Here is a 12,481-nt window from a genome sequence, read left to right on the forward strand (position 1 = left end):
TCATAAGGGTTGTTCTTCGAGTTTTGAAGTCTGGATTCAAACGATCGGCGTTAATTTTGTTAGGCCCTGTGTCTCCGATAGATTTCGAGTCTGAATCGGTAGGTTCCCTTCTCCTCTTTTGTCTGTTCTTTCTTTTGCTATTTTATTTTCCTCTCCTTCCCTTTTCTTTGGTTTAATTTTCTTCTACTAGTCTGGTTGAAACTCGACCAATCCTCCGGGTTTAAACTATCTTCTGTTAGTTGTTTTTCTTTTTCGTCTTTCTTTGTGAAAGTTGTTCTCTGCTTCCTTAGTTGTGTTATCAGCCCGTTTAAAGTTCTGACTTCATATCTCATTTAGTCACCTAGTTAATTTAATTAGGTTTATTTTGATGACTTGGTTAATTTCTTGTTTATTTATGTAATAATCAGTTGATTAGTGTAGGTTTTAATTCTCGAAATCATTCAAATGTTTGCCCTTTGTTTGTTGACTGATTTGATTTAGTTCGTCTTGTTGTTTGGGCTTTGAAGCCAGTGCAGATCTCACCCCAATAGGGGTTGATTTAGGTCATTGGGTCGGAATTGAGCCCAAATGTTGGTTTAAATATCGGGTCAATCTGACCGATATGGGTTCCTAGAGTAAATAATCAGGGTTCGAAAGGTAGTCTAGGGAATTGGCCTAAGGAATCTTGAGTGTAACTGAATGGGAAGCTTCCAGGAAGCTGGGGGTAGGGATTAAAGTGAATTTCTCGAATTTAAGCTAGGGACACCTAAGCAAAAAATAAAATTCAAAAGGGGGCAAAGTGCAAGCTAAGTATGCCCTAGTAGCTTGCTTATAAAGGCATCCTAGCTTGCCTTTCAAGGCAGACAAAAAGAGAGATTTTTGAAGAGCTGGAAATCTGAAAATACCAAAACTGCAAAATTTTTACTACTTTCATAAACTTCAAGGAAAAATACTGTTTCATTGAAGTTTCTCCTGAGGTTTTCCTTTCTAAAACAATTCCTGATTACTCAAGGATTAAAAATGAGTTGAAGTTTGTTTGGTATTCAAGTTTTTGGTTAAATTGTTGCTGAAATCAATGTTCTATTGAATTTACACTGATTCTATGGGTTCAATTTCTCGGATCTGGGGTCTGTGTTACTGCTGGTGCTGACTGTTGGTGTTTACCTTGTTGGCTTCTCATTTTCTTCTTTGTTTCATTCTCCAGGTATCCTCCTTAGCTTATGAGTGAAGAATAACTGTTGAACATGTAAATCAAGTGAAGTTCTGTTTAAATGAAGGTTGCATTTGAGTCTGCTTTCCCTGTTCCTCTTATTGTTTGAATATCCCGCAATTAGTTTTAAATTACAGATGTTAGTTAGTTTTATTTGCTGAATTCGTGTATGTAAGAGTAGTCTGCAATAGTGTCACACCTCCTTTTTGCGCGCCCTGCCCTGAAGGGTATAAATGCGCGAGGGAGTTTTTCCAATTTAAGTGACAATATTCGAAATGGGATTATTCATTAAATTCAGAGTCGCCACTTGGGAAAGGTTTGGCTTTTGGTGTCCCAAGTCACCGGTTTATCTTGAATCCCAAACCAAGGAAAATTTTCGACTTTTCCAAATGAAGTCTGCGAACCAGAAATTCTAAGTAAGGAATTCTGTTGACCCGAGGGAAGGTGTTAGGCACCCTCGGATCCCGTGGTTCTAGCACGGTCGCTTAAATTGTTAGAATGACTAAATATCTAATTTAAATACATGTTGTAACTTAGTGCTTTTATCAAGTTTAAACCGCTTTTATTATTATCATTTATTTTTATAGAGTTGCAACGTTGTGAAAATGCATCTCAAACCACGTCGCAATCAATGCACCCGTGATCGTCGACATATTTTGACTCCGTTGAGATTTGGATTCGGGTCACATCAATGTGCACCCGAGTTTAAGAATGTAATTTAATTAAGCCGCGCCTAAAGAGCCTAACGCGTTATTATCTTTGGGGAAGGAGTGAACTTTTCTAGACAGTCCATCCCAAAACTTATGTGTTTATAATGATCAATTGTTGAGGGCCTCGCGATGTGTATCTTTATTTGACGAGGCTCGTCTCATTACCTTTAAAAAGGATATCCTAAAGTGATTACATTTCTATTACATTTGTCTCTAAAAAATAAAAGAGAAAGATACCAAACTTACTTGTTTAAGCAACTACATACTAAATCTTTACTACGTTTGACGAATTCGAATTTTGTTTGATTACCTGATTGGTTGTTTATGAGGTGAGAATTACCTCATGCCTTGTATTCAAGGAGTGAATACGCTTGTTAATTTGCTAAGGGAGATTGCAAGCAAACTAATAACATATACTAAATTTACATTAAACGACCTTCAAGTTTGAATTTTAAAACTAGCTTATTTGGGCTTGATAAATAAAATCGGCTGTTTATTAGGGAAACTACTACTAATTGAACTCAAAAATACCTATTAGTTTTCCTCAAAAGTCATCGCATTATTTTGAAACAGTGAATCTATATCGAAACCCATATCGAACCTATATAGGAACAAGTAATCTAATAAGAGGGTTGGCATACATGGCCACCCTGTTAACGTAACATCACATGAGAATTAGCTTGGGGTACATTTATCTTGAAATCAAATGGGACCAAATATAACAGATTTGACAGTTCAGAGGTCTAGACAAAAATACATACAGATGCTTGCCTTGATTCTATGTTATACTGTCATAACTAAATCGAAACCTAATGGTTATACACATTGAAAATACGTCTGATCTAACAAACAATACTATCTAATATGTCAATCAGGATGTGTTTAATTCATACAGAGCAATTGCAGTTGGAACTAACTTAAACAAATACAGGCCAACTACCATTCAACCTATTTTGAACACAAGTATTGTGAAGTAAACAAACGTTCATTTCTTTATTTTTGCTTCAAACTTCAAACTTTCAACAAACATGGTTTCGAAAGTGTGTACCTGGAAGTTCTTACAGAAGAAGAAGAGAAGTCAGTAGAGTAACAATGGCAATAGAAATAGTAGTAGTAACAACTGGTAATAGCAGAACAAGCTTGAATGCAAGAATGACAACTACAGCCGATAGGAAAGGTAGCCAAATGACAGCAGCACACAATGGAGTAGAATCAGAACTCCAGGCAGACCAAAACCAATAATAAACCAATGAAAACACTCAACCAATAGACTCAATTGGAACTTCAAAGAATCAGAATTGATTGAAAAGGCTGAAAACAAATGAAGCCCAAACAACAATAGGAAAAAACAGTTTATGATTTTTCTGTCTGTTTTTCTCTCTTGTGTGTGTCTATATATATCTAACAATCAAATCTCCAAAAATCTGAGTTCAGTCTAAAAATCTGTCTGCCTTTTTCTTTTTCAAAATTCAGTCCTCAAAATCAATCTCAGTCCCCAACTAATGGAAGTTCTTCTCCCTTTTATAGCTTAACATCAGGCTATTCACAGCCTGTTAAAACACATCAGAACCCCTTATCTTTTTTGCTGTTTTTCCATTCAACATTTTAAAATATGAAACATTCCCATGAGATTCCTGACAGCCCTTTTAATTGGCTTATTAAACTAAAAGCAGACATGGGCAGCAGGAATATAACCTGACAGCACATGCTGTCAAGTTATTCTTCATCTTAACAAAGGCCTTTATGCACATGTTGTGCACAAGTGCACATGCCCCCCAATTCAGACTGCAGTTATAGACCAAGACCCTTAAATTTCTGATTCAAGTATAACAACTATAAGTAGTTAAACTCAATTCCTAATTTGATTTAAGTAGGATTTCAACAGAAAACCCAATCAAATTATTATCATTCAAAGCTTTGAACTCATTGACGATGTGTATCGACTCGACTATACTAATTACAACATATACAATCGAAAGCCATGATCAGAACTCTAACAGTATCAACCTACAATTCAAATTGTACTGACTAAGCAAAAGTTGTACTGGTGAAATCAATTAATCAGTCAATTTCAAAGTTCAATTGATTGCACAGCTCATACACATATACACATTATCAGTGAATAGAAGACAGACTCGATCAAACACAGAGGTGGACAACAACAGTTGATAAAATTTAAAAGACACAAATTAAACAAAACATTTGGCCATACGAACAGACCTTTAACAACACATGTACTGAATCGAGGAAAGAAAAACACACCTACCTTAAAGTCCTTGAAAAAAATCAGAAAACCAGCTCGTGTTTGAAATGAACCTTCTTGGGGTTGAACGGACTTTAATCGAAGTGTTCTCAACTGAGAACACTTCGATTAAGGTCCATTAGACCCTAATCACTTTAGCTCAAACGGACACAGACCAGGCTTGGGGTTTCTGGGGTTCATAGATGGTAGATTTGGGATTTGGGTTTCCATGGTTAGATTCGGACCAAACCAAGCATGGTTTGGTCACGAGGGAGGTTCGGGGACTGTCTGGTGTGAAGCTGGGGTACATCGGTGTAAGTCGAGGTTCTGCTCGAATCTTCAAATGAAGATTCGAGACGATGGGGGAAGGGTCGAGATCAATGGTTTGCAGATCTATGTTCAGGGTGTCAAGGTGGTCCTAGGGTGTTAAGGTGGGGGTCACCGGCGTCCATTCCGCTGGGTTTTTTAGTAGAAGATAAAAGGGAATCTCGTGGAAACTTACCTTTCGAGTGGATTCCTTATTGCCAAACTGTTTCTTGTACTCATGTACCTTCTTCGTTGGGTGACACCTGCTTCTTGCACGGTTTTCTTGGATTATACCTGTTTCAACTTCTTAAACAAAGAACAATTGTTAGTTCGGAAATGGCGGTTGGTTCGGTGAACTTGATTGTTCCCATTGCTTTGTTGCGTCCTTATTTCTGTTGAGAAATCCTGCCATTGATTGGATTCAAATGGCAAAACCCTTTTGGACTGCTCAGGCTTGTATTTCAAAATTCCGTGATGATTTGCCTTGTAATGCTCCCCTTTTTGTGTCCCGTTTTGCTTGGGGATTCTCAACGGGGATTTTATTGGGGATACTCTGTGGGAATTTGTACAAAGGGAAGCTCTGTGGGGGAATATTTACAAAGTGGATTCTTTGTGTGGATTTTTGTACAACGGGAACATGCTGGGGATTTGTTTCAAAGCGGACTTTCCAGGATTTGTTGGGGTAAGCTCGCTGGGGAATTTTTACAAAGGGACTCGCTGGGGATTTGCTGGGGAAATCCTCTTTTTATTATTATTATTATTATTAACAAAGGGAAGACCTTGTGGGGATCTGTACAAGAGAGAAAATCTGTGTGGATTTCGTTGGGGCAGACTCTTTGGGGAATATTTACGCAGTAGATTCTTTGTGCGGATTTGTACAAAGGGAAACCCTGTGGGGATTTGTACGAGGCGGACTTGCTGGGGAAATTTCTCTCTTTCCTCTTTACTTCGAACGCAGTCAAACATCATGATTCATCAGGTTTGGACAAACGTGCCAACGAAACGAGGTGTTTTCCTTCATGAAACGGAATTCCGTGAAACCAAACCTGCCACCTGTCCTTTCCGGTATATCTGGAACTTGGGGTTAAACATGAAAGGGATTCGAAGAAAAACAAAGAAAGGAGAAAGCAAATTTCAGAAAAGGAGTGTCCCTTTCGGGACGAGAAAGACTTATCTGAGGAAGACAATGCTGGCTTTAAATGGACATGACATGCTCTTTGGACTGGACGCCTGACCTTCAATGAACTTGCATTTCCCCGAACCAAAACAGATCTGTGATCCCAAACCGGTGGAACTTTGCCGAGACCTCCTTAGGTGGAGTCATTCTTTCGGCCAACAGCGCCCTTTGCGGGTTTTCGCTGGCTGACCTCTCTCATTTCTCTTCCTGTCATCGCTTGATAGCACTCTTTGCGAGTTTTTACTAAACAAGCTCTCTCATTTTGGTTTCTCTACTCCCGTCGCCTCGCGGTGCCCGAAGGTTTTCACCGACGAGACTCTCTCATTTTATCTCTCTCAATTTAGAGTGTGCCGGCCTCCATTCGTGACGCTTCTTAGCTTCCCGCTATCTTTGGTAATTGATCTGAAGGCTTGTGCTTGGTAAAGAGAGGTAGATGATACTAACTTCTAAACCGCTTGACGTGCCCCGGTTTCAATTTCAGGGTAAATGGGATTTTATTGGTGGTGTGACTGAACCTTAGGGAGAGGCTGCCTACGTATCCTTTCGGAATCAAGTCAAACGTAGTTCAGGCCTCGATCAATGTTTTGTTTTGTTTGTTTTTGTTTAATTCTTTTTCCTTTTTTTTTTCTTTTTTTTTATTTTTTTATTTTTGTAACCGGCTCAAAGTCGTGTAGAGAGAGTTGATAGTGGGAACAAAACCTTCAGCATTTCAAATGTGTCAGGACCGCTGGGACGTCACTCAGACATAGTATCTTTTGATCGCGTCTGCATTTACTGCTGTTTCGGGATCATTTCCTTCAATGTCACCTAGGTACAATGCTCCTCTCGGCAATATTTTCCTGATGATGTATGGGCCTTTCCAATTTGGAGCAAATTTCCCTTTTGCTTCCTGGTAATGTGGCAGAATACGCCTCAGTACCAGCTGACCTACTTCGAAATTCCTGGGTCGGACTTTCTTGTTGTAACCGCGGGCCATTCTTCGTTGGTACAACTGTCCGTGACAAACCGCGGCCATTCGTTTTTCATCAATCAAAGTCAACTGCTCCAATCGAGTCTTAACCCATTCGCTGTCCTCGATTTCTGCTTCAACAATGGTTCGAAGCGAAGGGATTTCTACTTCTGCTGGTATCACAGCCTCGGTCCCATAAACCAAAAGATAAGGAGTTGCTCCTACTGACGTGCGTACCGTAGTGCGATATCCCAACAATGCAAATGGTAACTGCTCATGCCACTGTCGGGAACTTTGGATCGTTTTCCTCAAAATCTTCTTGATGTTTTTGTTTGCCGCTTCTACAGCGCCATTGGCCTTTGGCCGATAAGGAGTAGAATTCCTATGCGTTATTTTGAATTGCTCGCATACATCTCCCATCAAGTGACTGTTCAAGTTTGCTGCGTTATCTGTAATGATAGTCGCAGGAATACCGAAACGACAGATAAGATTTGAGTGTACAAAATCCACTACAGCTTTTTTAGTGACCGACTTGAGAGTGACAGCCTCTACCCATTTTGTGAAGTAGTCGATGGCAACCAGTATAAATCTGTGTCCATTTGAAGCCTTTGGCTCGATTGGTCCAATGACGTCCATGCCCCAGGCGACAAATGGCCAAGGTGCAGACATGGGATGCAGTTCCGTGGGAGGTGCATGAATCAAATCACCGTGCACCTGACACTGATGACACTTCCGAACGAAGCTAAAACAGTCCTTTTCCATGGTCATCTAGTAATAACCTGCTCGAAGGATTTTCTTCGCTAAGACATACCCGTTCATGTGAGGTCCGCACACACCTGCGTGTACTTCGTGCATGATCTTTCTCGCCTCCTCGGCGTTGACACATCTTAGTAGGTTGAGGTCCGTGGTCCTCTTATACAACAATTCACCGCTCAGAAAGAAACCACTTGCATGCCGCCTAATGGTTCTCTTTTGATCTCCAGTAGCATGCTCGGGGTATTCTTGCGTCTTCAGGAACCTCTTGATGTCATGGTACCAAGGCTGCGTATTTGATCCCGCCTCGATTACATTGCAGTAACCGTGTCTTTCCCTGATTTGGATTTCCAAAGGATCGATGTGGGCGTTGCCCGGGTAGGGTAGCATTGAAGCCAGAGTAGCAAGTGCAACCGCCAGTTCATTGTGATACCTTGGGATATACCTGAACTCTATTGATTTAAAACGCTTGCCGAGGTCCTCCACGTGTTGTCGGTAAGGGATAAGTTTGACATCCCGAGTTTCCCATTCACCTTGGGCTTGCCGGATAATCAGGTCAGAATCTCCCATAATCAGTAAGTCTTCGACATCCTGATCGATCGCCATATGCATGCCCATAATGCAGGCTTCATACTCAGCCGTATTGTTTGTGCAAAAGAAACGCAGTCTAGCTGTGGCGGGATAATGCTGACCAGAAGGCGAAATCAAAATTGCCCCGATCCCTACACCTTTGGCATTCACGGCTCCATCAAAGAACATCTTCCAAACATGAGCGTCCTCCGAGACCACTTCTACGGTGTTTACTTCTTCATCTGGAAAGTAGGTACTCAATGGCTGGTATTCCTCATCGACTGGATTTTCGGCCAAGTGATCTGCTAGCGCCTGGGCTTTCATTGCCGTGCAAGTAACATAGACTATGTCAAATTCAGTAAGCAAGATTTGCCACTTAGCCAGTCTTCCAGTAGGCATTGGTTTCTGAAATATATACTTCAAAGGATCCAACCTGCTTATGAGGAAGGTAGTGTGAGCTTGAAGATAATGTCTCAGTTTTTGAGCAACCCATGTTAAAGCGCAACACGTTCTTTCCAATAGAGTATACTTGGCCTCGTAGCCGGTGAATTTCTTGCTCAAGTAGTAGATCGCTTGTTCTTTCTTTCCGGTTATGTCATGTTGCCCGAGGACGCAACCGAAAGAGTTTTCCAAGACTATCAGATACAAGAACAGAGGTCTCCCTGGCTCTGGAGGGACCAAAACTGGGGGATTCGAAAGATATTCTTTGACTTTATCAAAGGCTTCTTGACACTCAGCCGTCCATTTTATCGCCGTATCTTTCCTTAACAGCTTGAATATGGGCTCACACGTGCTTGTCAGCTGGGCAATAAATCGACTGATATAGTTTAATCTGCCCAACAGACTCATCACGTCTTTCTTCGTTCTTGGGGGAGGTAGATCCCTGATAGATTTTATCTTTGTTGGATCTAATTCGATACCTCTCCTGCTCACTATTTAGCCCAAAAGCTTGCCCGATGAAACTCCGAAAGCACATTTGGCTGGGTTCAGCTTCAAGTCATACTTCCTCAGTCTCTCGAAGAACTTCCTCAAGTCTTGGATGTGATTATCCTGCGTCCTGGACTTGACTATCACGTCTTCCACGTACACCTCTATTTCCTGATGCATTATGTCATGAAAAATGACAGTCATGGCCCTCATGTAAGTAGCCCCAGCATTCTTCAAACCAAATGGCATGACCCGATAACAGTAGGTGCCCCAAGGCGTGGTGAAGGCAGTTTTCTCGGCGTCCTCTTCATCCATCAATACCTGATGATACCCAGCGTAACAATCTACGAAAGACTGTATCTCGTGTTTGGCGCAATTATCAACGAGGATGTGGATGTTGGGCAGTGGGAAATTATCTTTGGGACTTGCTCTATTCAAATCTCGGTAATCTACACATACCCGAGTTTTCCCGTCCTTTTTCGGTACTGGAACCACATTTGCCAACCATGTTGTATACTGGACTACCCGAATCACTCCCGTTTTCAGTTGTTTGGTGATCTCCTCTTTAATCTTGTCACTGACCTCAGTTTTGAACTTTCGTTGCTTTTGTTGAACTGGAGGACAATCAGGATGAATTGGCAATTTATGAACCACTAGATCAACACCTAATCCCGGCATGTCATCGTATGACCAAGCAAATACGTCTTTAAATTCAAAAAGAAGTTGAATTATCGCATCTCGCGTTTTCTTGTCCGTGTGAATGCTTATTTTGGTCTCCCGGATTTCTTCAGGAGTTCCTAAATTAACCGGTTCGGTGTCATTCAGATTTGGCTTAGGTTTATTCTCAAAATGTTCCAACTCTCGGTTTATTTCCCTAAAAGCTTCTTCTTCATCATATTCTGGTTCTGGGTTCATTAATTCACAGTTAAATAGCTCGTTGTGATCTGGGCGTGAAGTCCGCAAGCATGTCATATTTAAAGCCGCATTATTATAACTGAAAGGAAAGATAAAAGGAAAAATAACAAAAATCAGAACAAAAGAAAAAATGGGAAAGCAATGATGATTTTTTTTTATTTTCTTTGGGAAGTTGGAAGACAACAATGTTTACAACTTAGGAATTCAAAACAATAATTGAAAGGAAGAAAACGTTCAAGTTATGTCCTGGAGATAACTTGTGACACAGGAAAGGTGGCAGGACAGGTCTACCCGGACTTCCATCTAGTCGGGAATGGCGTGGCCTCCCAGTTTCGAAGTTTTGCGTTCGGCCCCACGTACAGTATCTCAGCAGTGCTTGTGCCTTCACCTGGTTGAACCATGTGAGTCTCGTAGAGCATTTCTCTCATTGCCCCACATATCTCCTCGATTTCCTCAGCCGTGAAGATCTCATCGTCTTCTTCTTCGGTGTACCTTGGCCTGATGAAAGTTTCATATAAATCCGGCAATGGTTGAGGTAATTTCCAACCCTCATTTTTCCTTTTCTTTGCCCACTCTTCATCTCCTGGAGTGGGTTTGAAACCTAGTCCAAAAGGTTTCTTGGTGGTCGGCAAGCTGATGGGTTCTGTTATTCCCTGCAGTGTTCGTCCAAGCCCTTTCCCTGGCCTAAATCCGTGCCGGATCATCTCTTTGGCCACCATAACCGAGGCGTTAGACAAGAAAGGCTGGGGGCAAGGTATTCCCTCTTCATGCTGCTCTGCTAGTACAATCTCGAAAGCTTGATAGACCGTGTGTTCACTCCCTTCTCTTGGCTCAAGATATGGGATGGATGGGTCCCGATAAATAACATGTTCGTCTTCTCCATGGACCACGATCTCTCAGTTTTCGTACTCAAACTTCACCATCTGGTGAAGAGTGGAAGGCACAGCTCCTGCCGCATGGATCCAAGGTCTGCCGAGGAGAAAATTGTAGGATGTATCTATGTCGAGCACCTGGAAGGTTACTTCAAACTCGACTGGTCCTATGACCAACAACAGGTCTATCTCCCCCATGGTATCTCTCTTGATGTCGTCGAAAGCCCTTACGCAGACATTATTTGGTCAGATTCTTCCGGTCCCAATTTCCATTCTTTGTAGTATGGAGAGCGGGCAAATGTAAACACCTGAACCTCCATCCAACATCACCCTCTTGACATAGTAGTCCTTGCATTTAACTGTTAGATGCAGGGTTTGTTGTGAGCTTCTCCTTCTGGAGGTAAGTCATTCTTGCTGAAAGAGATTTGGTTAACGACGAAGAACCTTTCTGTCATCCGTTCCAGTTGTTCAACTGAGGTTTCAACTGGCACGTATGCTTCATTCAGGGTTTTCAGTAAGATCTTTTGATGCTCGGCCGACCTCATCAACAATGATAGCATGGACACTTGCTCGGGGCACTTGCGCAATTGATCTATCACTTCGTAATCCGGCATTTTCATTTGTTGGAAGAACACTTCCGCTTCTTCAACGCTTACAGGCTTCTTTGGTGGGAAGCGTCTTCGTGTGGCGTTGTTCAGCTCTTGGGCATTTGAATACCTTCCAATGAAAGTATTTTCGGGAAGTTCCCTCGTGACTTCTTTACCTTTGGACGTTACCAACGTCTTCTGATAGTTCCACGGTACTGTGGACGGGTTTGTCATCGGCTTTTGTGGCACGCGTCCGATAACCACTGGCTCATTCAGCCGAGGTGGTTGAATCGTCCCCCGGACCACATAGGCCCCTTTTGGTACGTACATAGGTTTTGCCTTTTTGACCTTGAAGCTCTGCGGCTTCTCTGCTCGACCTCGTGGGATGTAAAGAACTCCATCCTTTACCGGTACCGCTTTCTTCTCCACCTTCTTTTCGGATTCGTACTTTACAGTACCGGCCTTTTCCCCTTTTTCTGATTCCTGGGCTGTTTCAGGCTTTTTCCCCGCGTCAACAATGGTGATTATAGCTTTCAAAGCAGCGTCAAATTCTTTGTCTTCGCAAGTCATTCCGATCAGCGGCCCATTATTATGAGCAGGTAATGGATTGTTAGTCACATTTGGGACCTCCTCGTCTCTTAGCACTATTTTCCATTGCTCTATTAAATTCTCGACCACTGTTTTCAACGACCAGCAGTCATTTATATCGTTCCCTTCCGCTTCTGAATGATAGGCGCACCTGACACCGGCTTTGTAAGAAGGTGACGCCGGGTTGTGCCTTGTTTGAGGGACTGGCTGCAGGAAACCCAACTGGACTAGCTTTGGGAACAAAGTAGAGTATGGTTCACCGATGGGCATGAAAGTCCGCCTTCTAGGTGGCTCCTGAGGGCGGAAGTTATTTTGCGGAGGTTGTGGGTTATAGTGGTTGCGGTAAGGAGGCTGATTTCTGGGATGTGGAGCTTGGCCTCGGTTGGCTTGTTGCGGCGGCTGGACATAAGGCTGGGCGTTCATGACCATATAGGGTTGATGAGCATATGCCAGATTTGAGTGGGGGTAGTAGTGTTGTGGGGTTCTTTCCGGAAAACGGGGCCGGGGATTACGATATTCCCTTGCTTCTGAGGCTGCCATGGTCGTTTCTTCCTTTTTCTTCCCTCTTGCCATTCCTCCGGACCCGCTTTGGACGGCTTGGGAGGTCTCCCTTATGGCTGCTTGACTCAAAATCCTACCCGTCTTCAGACCATTCTCCACCATCTCTCCAATCTTACTCGCTTCTGCGAACGGTTT

The sequence above is a fragment of the Nicotiana sylvestris genome, chromosome 3 (genome assembly GCF_000393655.2).
Source record: "Nicotiana sylvestris chromosome 3, ASM39365v2, whole genome shotgun sequence".
In the NCBI taxonomy this organism is placed as follows: domain Eukaryota; kingdom Viridiplantae; phylum Streptophyta; class Magnoliopsida; order Solanales; family Solanaceae; genus Nicotiana; species Nicotiana sylvestris.